Here is a 14,522-nt window from a genome sequence, read left to right as displayed (position 1 = left end):
GTACTGTATATATATACACATATAATTATATTATATAGTATAAGTAAAAGATGACAAACACAACAAAAAGAGACTTGGGGTGGTACCACAACACTGTATATTATAAATGTAAAATAAAAAGGCTTTTCAGCAAAATAACATCTTATAGGACACAAGTCTTAGACGAGACTACCAAAGATGATGACACTTCCTGTTAAATACAGCCCAGGCAGGAAGAGGCGGGTCCAGGGGGACAGACACCAGAAATGATGTCAGAGGTGGTCAGGTCTGTAGAGGGAGGAAGAGAAGAGATATTAGTATAGACCACCGCCTTGTGGATCACCATTGAATTACCACCACTACTGCCTTTAAGCTGTCCCGTTCGTGACAATATATATATACAAAGCGAAAAATGACAAGGCTGTTCCTAACCTGCATCGAGTGCTTCTATGTTAGGCTACAGCCCCTGAAACCGTGAAATAGAAAAAGTGCTTTGAGTAGGTTTTTTTTTTTTTCAATTTCAAAAAAGAAGAAAGTTAGCCATTTTAAGTGTTCAAACAACACGAATCATTAACTTCCTCGTTGTGGGCTGTGTGATGCCAAGTATATCAACTGAATTTATGCAGAAAAAGTTATTTTTGGTATTAGCAAAGATACTTAACACTTTTTGTCAAGTGGCATAAAATGTTTCACTCAGATTGTATTACCCAGGTGTTTCTCTAAGTAGTTGCTAAATATCTTTGAAGTGATTGGGAAAAAAAAGGCTGCTGAAAGCAAATGCAGTAAGTACAGGGCATTTAGCACAGCTGAAATTTTAATCGATTCTGCTCCTGTCTTATTACTGTGTTTAAAAATGCTGGATGGATTCTGTTCAGCACCACACAGTAGGACAGAGACTTAAAGCTAAATATAAGCTTCCATCAGTGCTTCAGGACCTTCAGATTTCAACTTGCAGGTGTTAAGATGATAAGTTGTGAAACTAGGCCAACTAAATGGCCAATTCTTCTCAAACATTGACCCTGATATTCATTCTTATACAGTATCTATAACAAAATAAATAAAGTAAACCCAGTTATGTCTGCAACAAGTTTTGCAGGCCTAACAGCTCCACTGCAAATCAACAGTTCAGTTATATTCTGAAAAGGCTTCTGCCAGTGCAGGATCACAGAGGACCAGAACACATCTCAACAGCATCTGGTGTAAGGCAGAGTAACCCCTGGATAGGAAACCACTCATCAGGTGACTCTCGAACTCCTTACAATGGAAGTGCCAATGGCCTAACTTGCACACCTTCTTGATGTAGAATGTGAAGAATCCTACAATTTTGAATCACAGTGGATTTAATTAAGTTTTTTTCACACTAAATAACAGTAAAAGACTCTTTAATGTCAAAATGAAAATATATCTCTGCGTAACAGTCTAAATTAAATTACAAATATTAAACACTAAATAATTGATTGTATAAGTATACACTCACAATACTTAAACCATTGACGGTGCAGCCAACTGGCTTTAGGAGTCATATGATTAGTTCAGGTGAAATCACCAGTCTGGAGTTGCTTGTAGTTTAAATGCTCCACTTCTGGAAGGTCAGGCTTTTGGTGAGTCAGTATCATGGCCTTACCTACACAATGAAGACAAAAGAACACTCTAAGCAACTCCGTAAAAAGGGTGATTGAAAAGCACAAGTCAGGGAATAGAGACAAGAAAATATCCCATGGAGTCGAGTTAAATCAGTCATTCAGAATTGGAAAGAGCATGGTAGAGAGGTAAATCTGTATAGAGCAAGGTTGTCCACAACAATTGAGCAATCACGCAGGAAGAAGACTAGTGAGGGAGATCTTTGAGGACTCTGAAGGAGTTAGTAACTACAGAGTAAGTGAGACTGGAGAGACTGTGCACACCACAACTGCTGCTTAGGTGCTGCACCAGGAAGGGTGCTAAACAGAAAGGCAGTGTTAAAAAATAACACACATGACATCTTTGCCATAAAGGGTTTTTTTTAGAAAATACAAGGGAGATTCTGGAGCCAGATGGAAAAGGGTTCTGTGATCTGATGAGTCCAACATCTTTTTTGGTCATCACACTAAACACCACATTACAAGGCGCATTATCAAAAACACACATATCCCCATCATGAAGTATGGTGGTGACAGCATTATGCTGTAGGGATGCTTCTCTTCAGCAGGCTTTGGAAGGCCTATGAGGGTAAAACCAATGCAGTGACATACAGGGAAATCCTGATATAGTCTGCAAGAAACCTGTGCCTCGGGAGAAGATTTGTTTTCCAGCAAGAAAAGCATCTCAATCATAATGAAAAAGCTACATAGAAATGGCTCAAAAACAACACAGTGAATATCCATCCTGAAGTTGCCAAGTCAGAGTCCAGATCTCACATCCAGTTTTTATAACTGCACTTGAGAAAGATGGTTCTGTAACGACAAGCATTCAACCTGACAGAGCTTGTCGAATGGGGAAAGATGTCAGCGTCCATATGTGCAAATCTAACAGAGAGAGACCAGTGAGACTCAAGAGTGTCATGGCTGCCAAAGGTGCATCTACTAAATACTAAAATGAAGGGGGTGAATATTTATGGAGGAATTGTGTTGTGTTTTATATTTGTAATTAATTGACACTGAAGAGTCTTTTTATCTTGATCAGTTTCTAAAAAGCCAAATTAAATCCACTGAGATTCAATGTTGTATGAAAATAAAATGTAACAATTTCCAAGGAAAGTGATACTTTTCATACGCAGCGTAGCTAAAGTCCCTTACAAATACCACAGGGGAGGTCTCTGGAAGCAGAGACCTTGAGAACCTTTAAGAAGTATCTGGATGAGATGTTGAGGCAGCTTAGCTATTAGCTAAACAAACGAACTTCATGGACTGGATGGCCTCCTCTTGTTTGTCAAATTTCCTATGTCCTTAAAGGCAATGACTGGACTAGCAACTGAACCTACCGTAGGTCACTGGGAATGTGAGGCAGCAATGCTATCCATAATGCCACTGATGTAACCAGTAATCAGAAAAGAAACATTGTGTTATTGTGTCAAATTGAGTCAGCAGGACTGGACACAAAGAGAGAACCTATCTACTCCATATGAGGTGCCAGTCCATTGCTTCAAACAGTTATGGACACACCAACACTTAAAACAATGGGCCAATTCGGGATTGCCACTTAAACTAACATGCCATTTTGTTGGATGCAGGAGGACATTCAAGTTAGTATTTGAGCTAAGGATCCAAATTCAGGACTCTGGAGCTGTGTGACATCGGACCTAACCATTGATAGATAGATAGATAGATAGATAGATAGATAGATAGATAGATACTTTATTAATCCCAAGGGGAAATTCACATAATCCAGCAGCAGTATACTGATACAAAGAAACAACATTAAATTAAATAGTAATAAAAATGCATGTAAAAGCAGACAATAACTGAGTAATGTTAGCATTTACTCCACCAGAGTCGCATAGTGTGGGGGAGGAACGATCTCCTCAGTCTGTCACTGAAGCTACTCCTCTGTCTGGAGATGACCCTGTCCAGTGGATGCAGTGGATTCTTCATGGTTGACAGGAGTTTGCTTAATGCCTGTCGCTCTGCCACAGATATTAAACTGTCCAGCTTCATTCCTACAATAGAGCCTGCCTTCTTAACAAGTTTGTCCAGGCGTGAGGCGTCTTTCATCTTTATGCTGTCTCCCCAGCACACCACCGCGTAGAAGAGGGCACTCGCCACAACCGTTTGGTAGAACATCTGCAGCATCTTATTGCAGATGTTGAAGGACGCCAACCTTCTCAGAAAGTATAGTCGGCTCTGACCTTTCTTACATAGAGCATCAGTATTGGCAGTCCAGTCCAATTTGTCATCCAGCTGCACTCCCAGATATTTAAAGGTCTGCAGCCTCTGCACACAGTCACCTCTGATGATCACAGGGTCCATGAGGGGCCTGGGCCTCTTAAAATCCACCACCAGCTCCTTGGTCTTGCTGGTGTTAAGGTGTAAGTGGTTTGAGTCGCACCATTTAACAAAGCCTTTGATTAGCTTTCTGTACTCCTCCTCCTGCCCACTCCTGATGCAGCCCACAATAGCAGTGTCATCAGTGAACTTTTGCACGTGGCAGGACTCCAAGTCATATTGGAAGTCTGATGTGTATAGATTGAACAGGACCAGAGAAAGTATAGTCCCCTGCGTTGCTGACCACAATGTCAGACCTGCAGTTCCCAAGACGCACATATTGAGGTCTGTCTGTAAGATAGTCCACGATCCATGCCACCAGGTATGAATCTACTCCCATCTCAGTCAGCTTGTCTCTAAGGAGCAGAGGTTGGATGGTGTTGTGCAAGTGCACCACCCTAATACAGACAAGCACTGATGAATTCTTTTTTTGAAAATATTTCTTACATTCTGAATGAAGCCATCATAGTTTTTATGTTGTGCTTTGTGACAGTGGATCTTTAAAAAGGCAATTCTACTTGAGTAACCTAAAACTACCATGGTGGTTAGCACAGCTCCAGCACCCTAGTGTAGGTTCCCTTTTCGGTATGTGTACTTTCTTCAGGTGTTTTTTCTGGGAATTCCTATTGCATCCCAACATCAAATATTGACTTTTATTTAGCTTTATACTGTATGAGTGAACATGATGGTCTGCTGTGCTGTCCAGGGTTAGTCTCCATCTTGTAGAGAGGGACCACATTAGCCCCACATAATCCTGTAACGGACTAAGCAGTTAAGAAAATGGTGTAACAGAAAATATTTGCATTGGTACCGGGTTGGCACAGGTTGATCTTCCTGATGTTCATCCAGCATTTTTCTGCTAACATTTTTCTTTATGGCGCATATAAGCACATGTAGAACACAGGGCACTTCATAATCCGCTAATTACCATACAGGACAGAGAGCAACCTACCAACAGCAAGGAATGGATTATGAATTTCAATAAAATAAGGACAAATAGATTCTGAGCTGTGACCTTTGTTCAGGCCAGTCCTGACATAAAGAACAAATAGTGCAGTGAAACAAATAAACAGAGAACATTATTGTTATCCAAAGAATATGGGTGGGGAAAATGACCATCAACACAACGGCCACAAATGCTTAGAATTGTGCTTGTAGAAATCTGAAATGCAGAAACACGCAGTTCTTGCAGCTGCATAACAAACAGCCAGCTGAAAGGAGCCAATGTTATACAAATCTTATCGAGATTTATATATTCTTCACAAACAAAGTCATACAATGGTCCTTATTTAGCTATTTAATTGCCTTTATTGTTAGTTTAGGAAGTAGCTTTGTAATTGAGGGGTGCATGTTTGATAGCGATGAAGGAGCCTTTGTTCTGTGTGCTGGACTCCAGGGTCGCTCATATCAGACGACCTAAAGTGTTCTGTGCCTGATGCCATTTCTGGAACTGACTGCATAATGATTGGAAGAAAAAAAAAAAGGATTAGAAAACCTTTAATAAGTACAATTGAACAGAACGAGGCTTGTGTCTCCTGCTCACAAAGCCTGCAGCTGCTGATTTTCTGTCATTTAACAAATGTTGGAAGGTTACACACACAATTGCTATCATTTTCTGTCATCTCTCGATCAGAAATGAAGTACAACATGTTATAGTTTTTGGAGCAGGTTTATCAAAGGGCGCAGCCTGAGAGAGTCATGTTTCTTCACTTTGGAGGTTACAGTAAGTACAGACCATGGTACTCCTCCTTCTTTATAATATAACAACATTCTCAAAGCCACTTGAACCAATTTCAGGGTCTTGGCATGTTGGCTGGCATATGCAGTGCCAATCCTGGCAGTACTGGGTATAAAACGTGAACAACTCTTACATGGGGGTACAATCCATCACAGGACCCATTAATGCACACATTTGAATCACAAGGTAATCTAAAACACGCATCTCTGGAAATGTGGGGGCAAAATCAGAGCACAGACACAAGGGGGACAAGCAGACTCCACTCTGATTGGCTCATCATTGGAACCTCAGACACTGGAGTGCCAACCAGAATACCACTGTGCCACCCTGCTTTTACTTTGTGACTTTGTACAATGATTTATCTTTTTAGTGCCATTTGTTACCTGTTTACTTATATATGACTTGTGGTGGTGCTCAGTGTGAAAGTCACTATTGATTGGTTGGTTGACTGCAGTATGGTGGTCTGTGCAGCAGTTGACAGCATTGATCACAGTATTCTTATAATTCATCTTAGTCAATAGGTGGGCCTCTCTGGCAATGTCTTAAATTGGTTTCAGTCTTACTTAATAGGTAGAAAATTCTTTGTAGGTTGTGGTGATTAAACCTCAGAGACCCGTGATATTGTATATGGTGTACCAGAAGGATCTGTTCTTGGTCCACTTCTCTTTTTGATATACTTGCTTCCATTAGATCAGAAAATATCAAAGCACAAGGTCAGCTACCACAGCTATGCAGATGACACACAGCTTTACTTATCGATGACCCTGGTGTTCTTGGCTGTCTGATCCTGGGTCTTACTCGTATTTTCGAATGAATGAGCAGTAACTTTCTCAAACTAAATAAAGAGAAAACAGAAATCTTTGTTATTGGTAAAAATGGACATAGTGAGGGTATTAGAAATAAAGTAGATCCCTTAAGATTAAAAGTCAAGTCGGAAGTAAAAAATGTAGGGCTAACTGTTGACTGACCTAAATTTTAAATGACATATTCACTCTTTCAGGGCGGACGTCGACTTTTGTCAGCCGCAGGGGTTGAGAGTGGTAATCAACTTGTAAACGATGACAAAACCTGCCTCCAATGTTTTAGTTTGACTCACTTTGCTAGAATAAAAGTTAGTTTTGTTGGTTTGACCTGAGATTCCCTGCGCTCGAGTGAGTTGTGAATGTCAAAAATGCCATCGACATCTGCTGAAAGATTGAAGCAAATGCACAAAGCAAAATACTTCATTGACGATGTTTTACTTTTTTTCTGGACTCTGACTTGTCGAACTCCGATTTTGATGCATGTGATCTGGAGATTGATGTCGAAAATAAAAGTAAGTTACCGGCATCAGCTGATCAGGGTGCTGAACATGTTTGTGTCAGTGACTCGCCTATGGGCAATGTTCACCTGGGAAGGTTGCCACTTACAATGACAAGAGATACAAACCCGATTGCATTGCACTGTGTCTAGAAGCCAGTCTTCCTCTCATTCCTGCCAGCTATCGTGCCACTTATGAGTGGCTTGAGCCACAAGAGATGGCAAACTAGCAGCCACAGCACCCTGTAACAGATGTTTAATGTTGATCTATGTGTGAAACCCATCGCATTGTGTGCTTTTCAGAAAACTGTGTTTTTTGGAAAAAATATTCAGCCCTCAAAGAGTTAATCAGATTACTAGGACTGCATTTTTTACTTAAGGAATACAGCAAGAGGTAGATCTCTTACTTTACAAGATGCTGACAATTTATTCAGTTGACTAAATTACTGTAATGCACTCCTATCAGGACTACCTAAGAAAGACATCAATTGGTTAGCGTTAGTGCAGAATACAGCAGTAAGAATCTTAACAACAAAAAGAAAATCTCAGCGCATCTCACCACTTTTGGTGTTTTTACATTGGCTACCTGTGTCATTCAGAATTGACTTTAAAATACTACTAATGGCTTACAAAGCCTGAAATAATCTTGCCCCGTCTGTCCCCTTACACTCCAAGTCATAACTTCAGATCTTCAGATGCAGGTCTGCTTACAATTCCAAGAGCCAACCTGAAAAGAAAAGTTGGAGTGGCCTTTTGCTGTTATGCACCTAAAATTTGGAATAATTTACCGATTGAAATTCATCAAGTTAAGAATGTAGAACAATTTAAAAAACTGCTAAAAAAACACATTATTTTAAAATGACTTTTTCGTAGCTACATTTTACTTGTATCCGTATTACACTATGGGCAGAGTGGTGGCTCTGAGGCTAGCAGGCAATCGGAGGGTTGCCGGTTGAAATCCCGTAAATGCCAAAAGGGACTCTGCTCTGTTGGGCCCTTGAGCAAGGCCCTCAACCTGCAATTGCTCCGTCCTGGGTTAGACGTTAATCTGCATCCATCCTTGCATGTAGGTCCTCTAATCTGCAGGGAAAAACTTTAGGGTTGGTGGCAGAATTGGCACTCCAGCCACCATAAAAAAACCTCACACTTTTCCATTCCACCTGAACTAGTGTGGTGCTAAGGTGTTACTCGTTGCATGGGTGCACTAGGGTGCTAATCTGTATCCTGAGTTGGTTTGTCATGTGGTGGGTGCGGCAATGTGCTGTATCAACGTGTGCTCCTAACCCCCTTCTCTATTACACTGTATGAGCATTGAAATATCATTCATCATTGCTGCTATTCTCAGCTCTCTGTTCCAGTTCTTCTGTGGTGGTAACTTGCTGCCCCTTGTGTTTATGAATCGAATGACGGGTGTCCATTATGTCCACATGACTATCATGTTCAATTTCTTCTATGTGAAGCCTGAAAACCCAGAGGACTTATTTAGAACATCTATGTTAGGTAGAATGCCCAGTGGCGGCTGGATGGTCTTTTTTTTTAACCTTGGAATCCCTGCAGATTTTGCTTTTTTTCTCCAGCCTAACTGGAGTTTTTTTTCTGTCTTCCTGGCCATCTGACCTTCCTTTGTTGTTGCATACTGTATAATATTATTGCCTAATCTTGTTTATGTTCTATATTAAATTCCTTTTATTTCATTTTGTAAAGCACTTTGAGTTACATTGCTTGTATGAAAACTTGCTTTATAAATTAATGTTGTTGTTGTCTGCAGTCTCTCCTTACAGCTTAAGGATATGGTGCCTATAAAAAGTATTCACCACCTTGGAAGTTTTCACGTTTTATTCTTATAGAACAGAGTTTCTAACCTTTTTCTGTGGTCGCATGCTTTTTGTAACAAAACACATTCCAAGGCACACCACTGTTTGACTAATCACAAACTCATTATATCTCCTACATGTGCTCAACATTCTCCAAAGGAATGGGACTACCAGAGGGACCAGTAAGAAAGTAGCTCCGAGATCAGAGTTCACAGACATGGCACTCAGCAAGCACTTTGGTGGCATCTTCCAGCTAGTCTGTCCACTTACCCGCCCCTCTCTACTTTAGAGGCAACTCGTATGCCCACTGTCCATCAGCCGTGTGAAGCTCGCTGGTGACCACCAAGGCAGATGACACTAGCATCCTGGGGACGCTTCCGAAGTGCTTTAAAATATAGTGATCATGGAGGTTTTTTATGCCAGCTTCTCCAGGTAGACCTATTCACCTCAGACAGGTCTAAGTCACCAACAGAGCTTGTCCCTCTCAGATTTAGACCCAGGTGTGCCACACTAAGCAGCTCTCATGGTGCACCACTGGTTGAACATTGAATCTCTATGGATTTAATTTGCCATTTTTGATGCTGATCAACAGAAAAAGAAAGTTTAATCTCAAAGTGAAGAACTCTAAATTAATTATAAATTTAAAACATACAGTAAAATAACCACCTCTCTGGGGTTTCACTTGATTGTATTATAAATACTCCTTATCTGGAAGGTCCAACTTGTGGCAAGTCTTTATGGTGGGCTAACCATCCATCCATACATTATCCAACCCGCTATATCCTAACTACAGGGTCACGGGGGTCTGCTATGCAATGAAAACAAAAAAACACTCCAAGCAACTGTATGAGTAGGTCATTGAAAAGCACAAAACCAGAAAATATCCATGTCACTGAATATCCAGTTAAATCAATCATTAAGAAAGAGAAAGAGTATGGCACAGCTGTGAACCTGCATAGAGAAGGCCGTCCACAAAAAACGGAGTGATCAGGCCAGAGGAAGACCAGTGAGAGCTACAGTGGGTGAGACTGAAGAGACTTTACAGACAACTGTTACCTGGGTACTTCAGCAGTCGCAGCTTTATAAGAGAGTGGCAAAGAGAAAAAACACACATGACACCTTAAATGAAATTTATCAGGAGGCACATGGCAGACTCTGAAGGAAGAACGCTCTGTGGTCTGATGAGGACAAAATTGAGCTAAACGCCACATTTGAACACTGCACATTATCAAAAACACAGCATATACCCACCGTGAAGCGTTGTGGTGGCAGCATTGTGCTGTTGTGACGCTTCTCTGCAGCAGGCTACTGGAAGGCTTGAGAAAATGAATGATGCAAAAATGCAGGGAAATCCTGGATGGAAAACCTGATGCAGTCTGCAAGAAATCTGAACAATGGAAAAAGATTTGCTTTCCAGCAAGGGAACAACCCCAAGCGAAAAGCCAAAGCTACACATGAATGGCTTAAACACAACAACATTGATGTCCTGACGGGGCAGAGTCAGAGTCCAGATCTCAATGCAACTGAGAATTTGTGTCTGAACTTGAAAAAAGCTGTACACTCAAAATCTGCCAGACCTTGAGCAGGTTTACAAATGGGGAAAAATGTCCGTGTCCAGATGTTCAAAGTTGATAGACACCTGAGCACACAGGCTGTCATGGCTGACAAAGGTACATTTACTAAATCCTGACTTGAAATCAGTTATTTGTGTTTTATATTTGTAATCCCTTTGAAGCAACCTATTTTCAACGTCTTTTTATTTTAATCAGTGTCAAAAAAGCAAAATTAAATCTACTGTGATTCAGTTATATAACAATAAAATGTGAAAACCTCCAAGGGGTGAATACCTTTTATAGGTGCTGCACTTTAAGCCTTGGCACTGCCCATGTATACTGTAGGTTACACATACCTATTCCAAAAAAACAGTTAAATTAAAAAATCTACTATGTCCCAATGTTGTTCACTACAGAAAAAGTTATATGCATTAAAGATTATTTGCTTGATTAACAGCTTATAAAAGTTGTACTTGAATAGTTTGGAGATAAGATGGCTGAAATGGGAGTTCTAAGGGTTGTGATGGACGGCCGACATCTCAACCCAGTCAGGACGCCCAAAGAGTAGAAGGATGGGGGAAGACAGCTACTTTGGGACACTGCCTCCCCCAGGATGCTAGATGCCGATTTTCCTGCAGCATAGCAGTGCCCCGGATTTCTGCAGGGCACCCTGGGATTTGGATTCGGCTTCACAGCCCTGCTGGGTACCGTGGGTGCCACCAGGAGGCGCTACAGGAGGACTGTGGAACTCATATCTTATCCATAGCCCAGAAGTACTCCCAAGTTACAAGGACAGGAGCTCTGAAGTACTTCCAGGCTGAAGAAAATTCAAGTTCTCTATCCGACCCGGAAATGCCGACAAGTCACGCGATCAGAAGGATGGAAGAACTTCTGAGTCAAGGACTATTTAAAGGACTGTTGTGAACCCAGCAAGCGAGCCAGAGTCAGGTGGAGGTGGACAAAGCTTGCTGGGAGATGTGGATAAGAGTTGGAGAGAGAGAGAATTGTGTTGATTATTGTGTTTATTTGTATGATTATTGTAACTGGGGTGCTTAAGGCACTGTTGCTAAGAAGGAAAAGAATTAAAATACTTTAACTTGGTGTCCAGAGCATCTATTGGTTTTAACGGGACAACAGCAACCCTTAGCGTTTACAGGGAAAAAATAGGTTTTGAAGGTTCTGTGTTGCAAGGCTTGGAATGCAAAAAATAAATAGCCATAATTTGTTTGATTTTTTATAGAAAGAAAACAAAGTAAAACCTCTTCAGCCTCTCAAATATTAGATAGTTGAACCCTGATGGTGCCATGATCCTATTAGATGTCATGTCAATGACACCCTTCAACGACCTGAGCTTTAATACTCTAATGTACACGTTATCAGATGTCATCAGACAAAACTTCAAAATACATAAAAAGGTTGACTGCAGTACTGTCATATTTAACATTGTAGATTTTGAAAAGCAGACGTCTAAGCATTCACGGCCAATGCACTGATGGTTATTTTGGATACAAAAATTGAGCGGACTTAAACCTCAAAGTGCCCTGAGAGCATAGTAACATAGGCAAATAGTTTTTGGTTGCTCCCATAGTATAACTGCCTTCACCAATGATTTTTTTTTTATTTTATATAGCTTATATTTTAAGTTTGACCAATGGCAATCTACTCTCTGTATATAAAACCCTAAGCCTAATAGTGCAACAATTTTGTGCAACGATTTTATGTGATGTTTTTATGTCACGCTTTAATTCGGGCTTATTTTAAAACCTACATATATTTGTTTGGTATCATTCTTTTCAGAATTTATCAGACTTTAACATGATGTTTTTAGAGTTTCAGATTCTTATTCCGTTTTTAAATTCTAAACTAAAAAATATCAAGAACTCATGCCCTGCGAGACAAGACTTAACCTAGAGTGTTAAGAGATTTAATCACGCCAGGCACTGGAAATAAAAGACAAAGAGTAGGACAGCTGCTGTCCAGGCTTTTAAATGTTCGAAGTGCCACGCGAGATGCAGATCATGCAGCAGCAGCAAGCCAGCGGCTGATCAAGAAAAGAGGAGGTAAAAAAAAAACTGTATTTGTTTACCAACGTGTCACCATTTAAGAGAGGGTTTCACGAGCGGCGGACTGGCCGCAACTGTCAAATGTTATGAAAATCAGTTCAGGCGTTTTATTTTTCTGTGATTGCAGAACAAACAAACATACATGGTGTAATGTGAGGGTTGAAATGAGGTTCTTCATGCACAAACAAAGCTGAACGATTCAAAAATCAGACAGCAGGTATGACAATTTGATTTGTGTAGATAAGATTTTGCTTTGACATTGGGTAATAGACAATGGGTTAGAATTCTTACAGTTGAGCAGGGCATTTGGTGTGAGAAATCACCTTATGGGTCTCAAAGAATAATCTTATCTGGTGCTACTCTAAACAATGCCATTAAAGAATTAGGAATAATTGTGAATCCAAGATTACTGTATGTTACAAATATTTTCCCCCCAAGACTTTCTTAGTTTAGGATAATGCTAAAACATATAACCTAGCGAGGCTGGGGCTTAACAATATTTTTCACAGTTAGGGTTCCATTCCTGGTATACTTTGGATGATTTTTCTTAAAATTGTGCATGGAGGAATTAATTACACCATGCTTTGCACATAGTAATGAAGAGTGCATGTTATGAAAGACTGAGTTACAATTATGTCTATTGATATTAATTGAGAGGTGTCATTGTTGCCTAAGATCGTCTAGAGGTGCGCAACATGAAATTCAGCTGAAAGACTCTATAAATTGCACTTTCTTTGCAAAACTAAGGTACGATGTCTAGGGAGCAGTCAATATCAAGTGATCCATCAGTAATTCATCATGAAGGCAATCCTCACAGAGCTCTAAAATAAAACAGCTCTATTATTAAACCTTCCATAGTGCGAGAGTAATTAGCTTGTAAATAGAGCGTAACATCAGGGCAGAAAGGCTTTGTTCTTTTTTGCTGTTGTTGCAGATAATATTGGCACCTGTTACCATACTATTTTTAACCAAAGCATCTTTACCAGTTTTTATCTGAGTCAGATCAAGACATTTTCAGTAAATAATAAACCAAAATCAGCCTTCATTTTGGCTTTACACCGTATATTCTTACTTACAAAGCCTGAGTTTTGGATAGGTCCAGCTAAGGTCGTCATATTTGCATCTGTGGCACTGAATTTGTAGCTGCTGCAGCTGCATAAAGATGAGAAGATGACTTTGAATGTGGGGAGAGGCCATTGCACAGCATCTTAAGTGAGCCTGCTGCTATTATAGTGTTTGTTTCCAGTATTTTTAGGATATTTGGTGTCACATTGGTTGAGAGGGTGGACACATCTGGCTTTTCTGGGATAATAGCCATATAAATATCAGGGCAGCACTGGGAGAAAGTCAAATCTCTTTTGTTCTGCCGAGTGCTATGGACAAATCCCTCTGTGCTGTCACTTGGACTGTGCATTCATTTGACTCGGTCAGGAGTTTTCTGTGTTTGCACAGCAGAAGCTCTAATGAAAAGTTAGCTGCCAGTTCCTTTTGCAAATATCTGCTTTCTTGCTTCAAAATGCATCCTTTGTAACAATATTATACATACTTGACTAATGGTGACTGATGCACATGCATGATACTGTAGCAGGTAGATGAGGTCCTAGAATGCTGGACGGTTGGCATTATTGTTGTATGATGTTTCATGATTTAATTTTTTGTACACTTCGCATTACATGTTTTAAAGGTTTTGTGTCCTCATTTTGGATTAAAAAAATCTGAATGTTAGTTTCTAATATTCTTAGATTTCTACATTCTAAAACTGTTAAGATTGTTTTATTCCTTTTCCCACTGTATTTTGGATGAAAGGTCACCACTGACCTCTTGTCTCTATCCGAGAGTGAGGATAACCCAAGTAAAACAAAAGCTTGCAAGCTTCAGGCTTCTTTATTCTTCTGGTGTTGAACTTATAGCCACATCTTTATACTTTGATTTTTGTTTAGTGTATTGCATTTTGGCATTTTTTCTATCAACTTTTTGGTCTTGTTTGTTGACAATGTCTTTTCTCCTAATCCCTTTAACTTGACCATGTGACCAGCATCGCATGATGTTGCTTTGTGTTTTTTCAAGTCTACGTTATTTCTTCATGAACATGGTATAGATGCATTTACCATGAAAAC

At 40.1% G+C, this 14,522-nt stretch overlaps 1 long non-coding RNA gene across 1 annotated transcript; it reads right to left on the bottom strand.

The window, feature by feature from the left end:
• Nucleotides 1-227: 227 nt before the first annotated feature.
• Nucleotides 228-3,477, bottom strand: LOC120516348. The gene is made up of 3 exons (XR_005630832.1): nucleotides 3,440-3,477; nucleotides 1,457-1,603; nucleotides 228-267 (listed from the first exon to the last, which is right to left on the bottom strand). It is a non-coding gene; the product is annotated as an uncharacterized LOC120516348 (long non-coding RNA).
• Between the last annotated feature and the right edge of the window lie 11,045 nt (nucleotides 3,478-14,522).

This window comes from Polypterus senegalus, chromosome 16 (assembly GCF_016835505.1).
Source record: "Polypterus senegalus isolate Bchr_013 chromosome 16, ASM1683550v1, whole genome shotgun sequence".
NCBI lineage: Eukaryota > Metazoa > Chordata > Cladistia > Polypteriformes > Polypteridae > Polypterus > Polypterus senegalus.
This window is presented reverse-complemented; position numbering and strand designations above follow the sequence as displayed.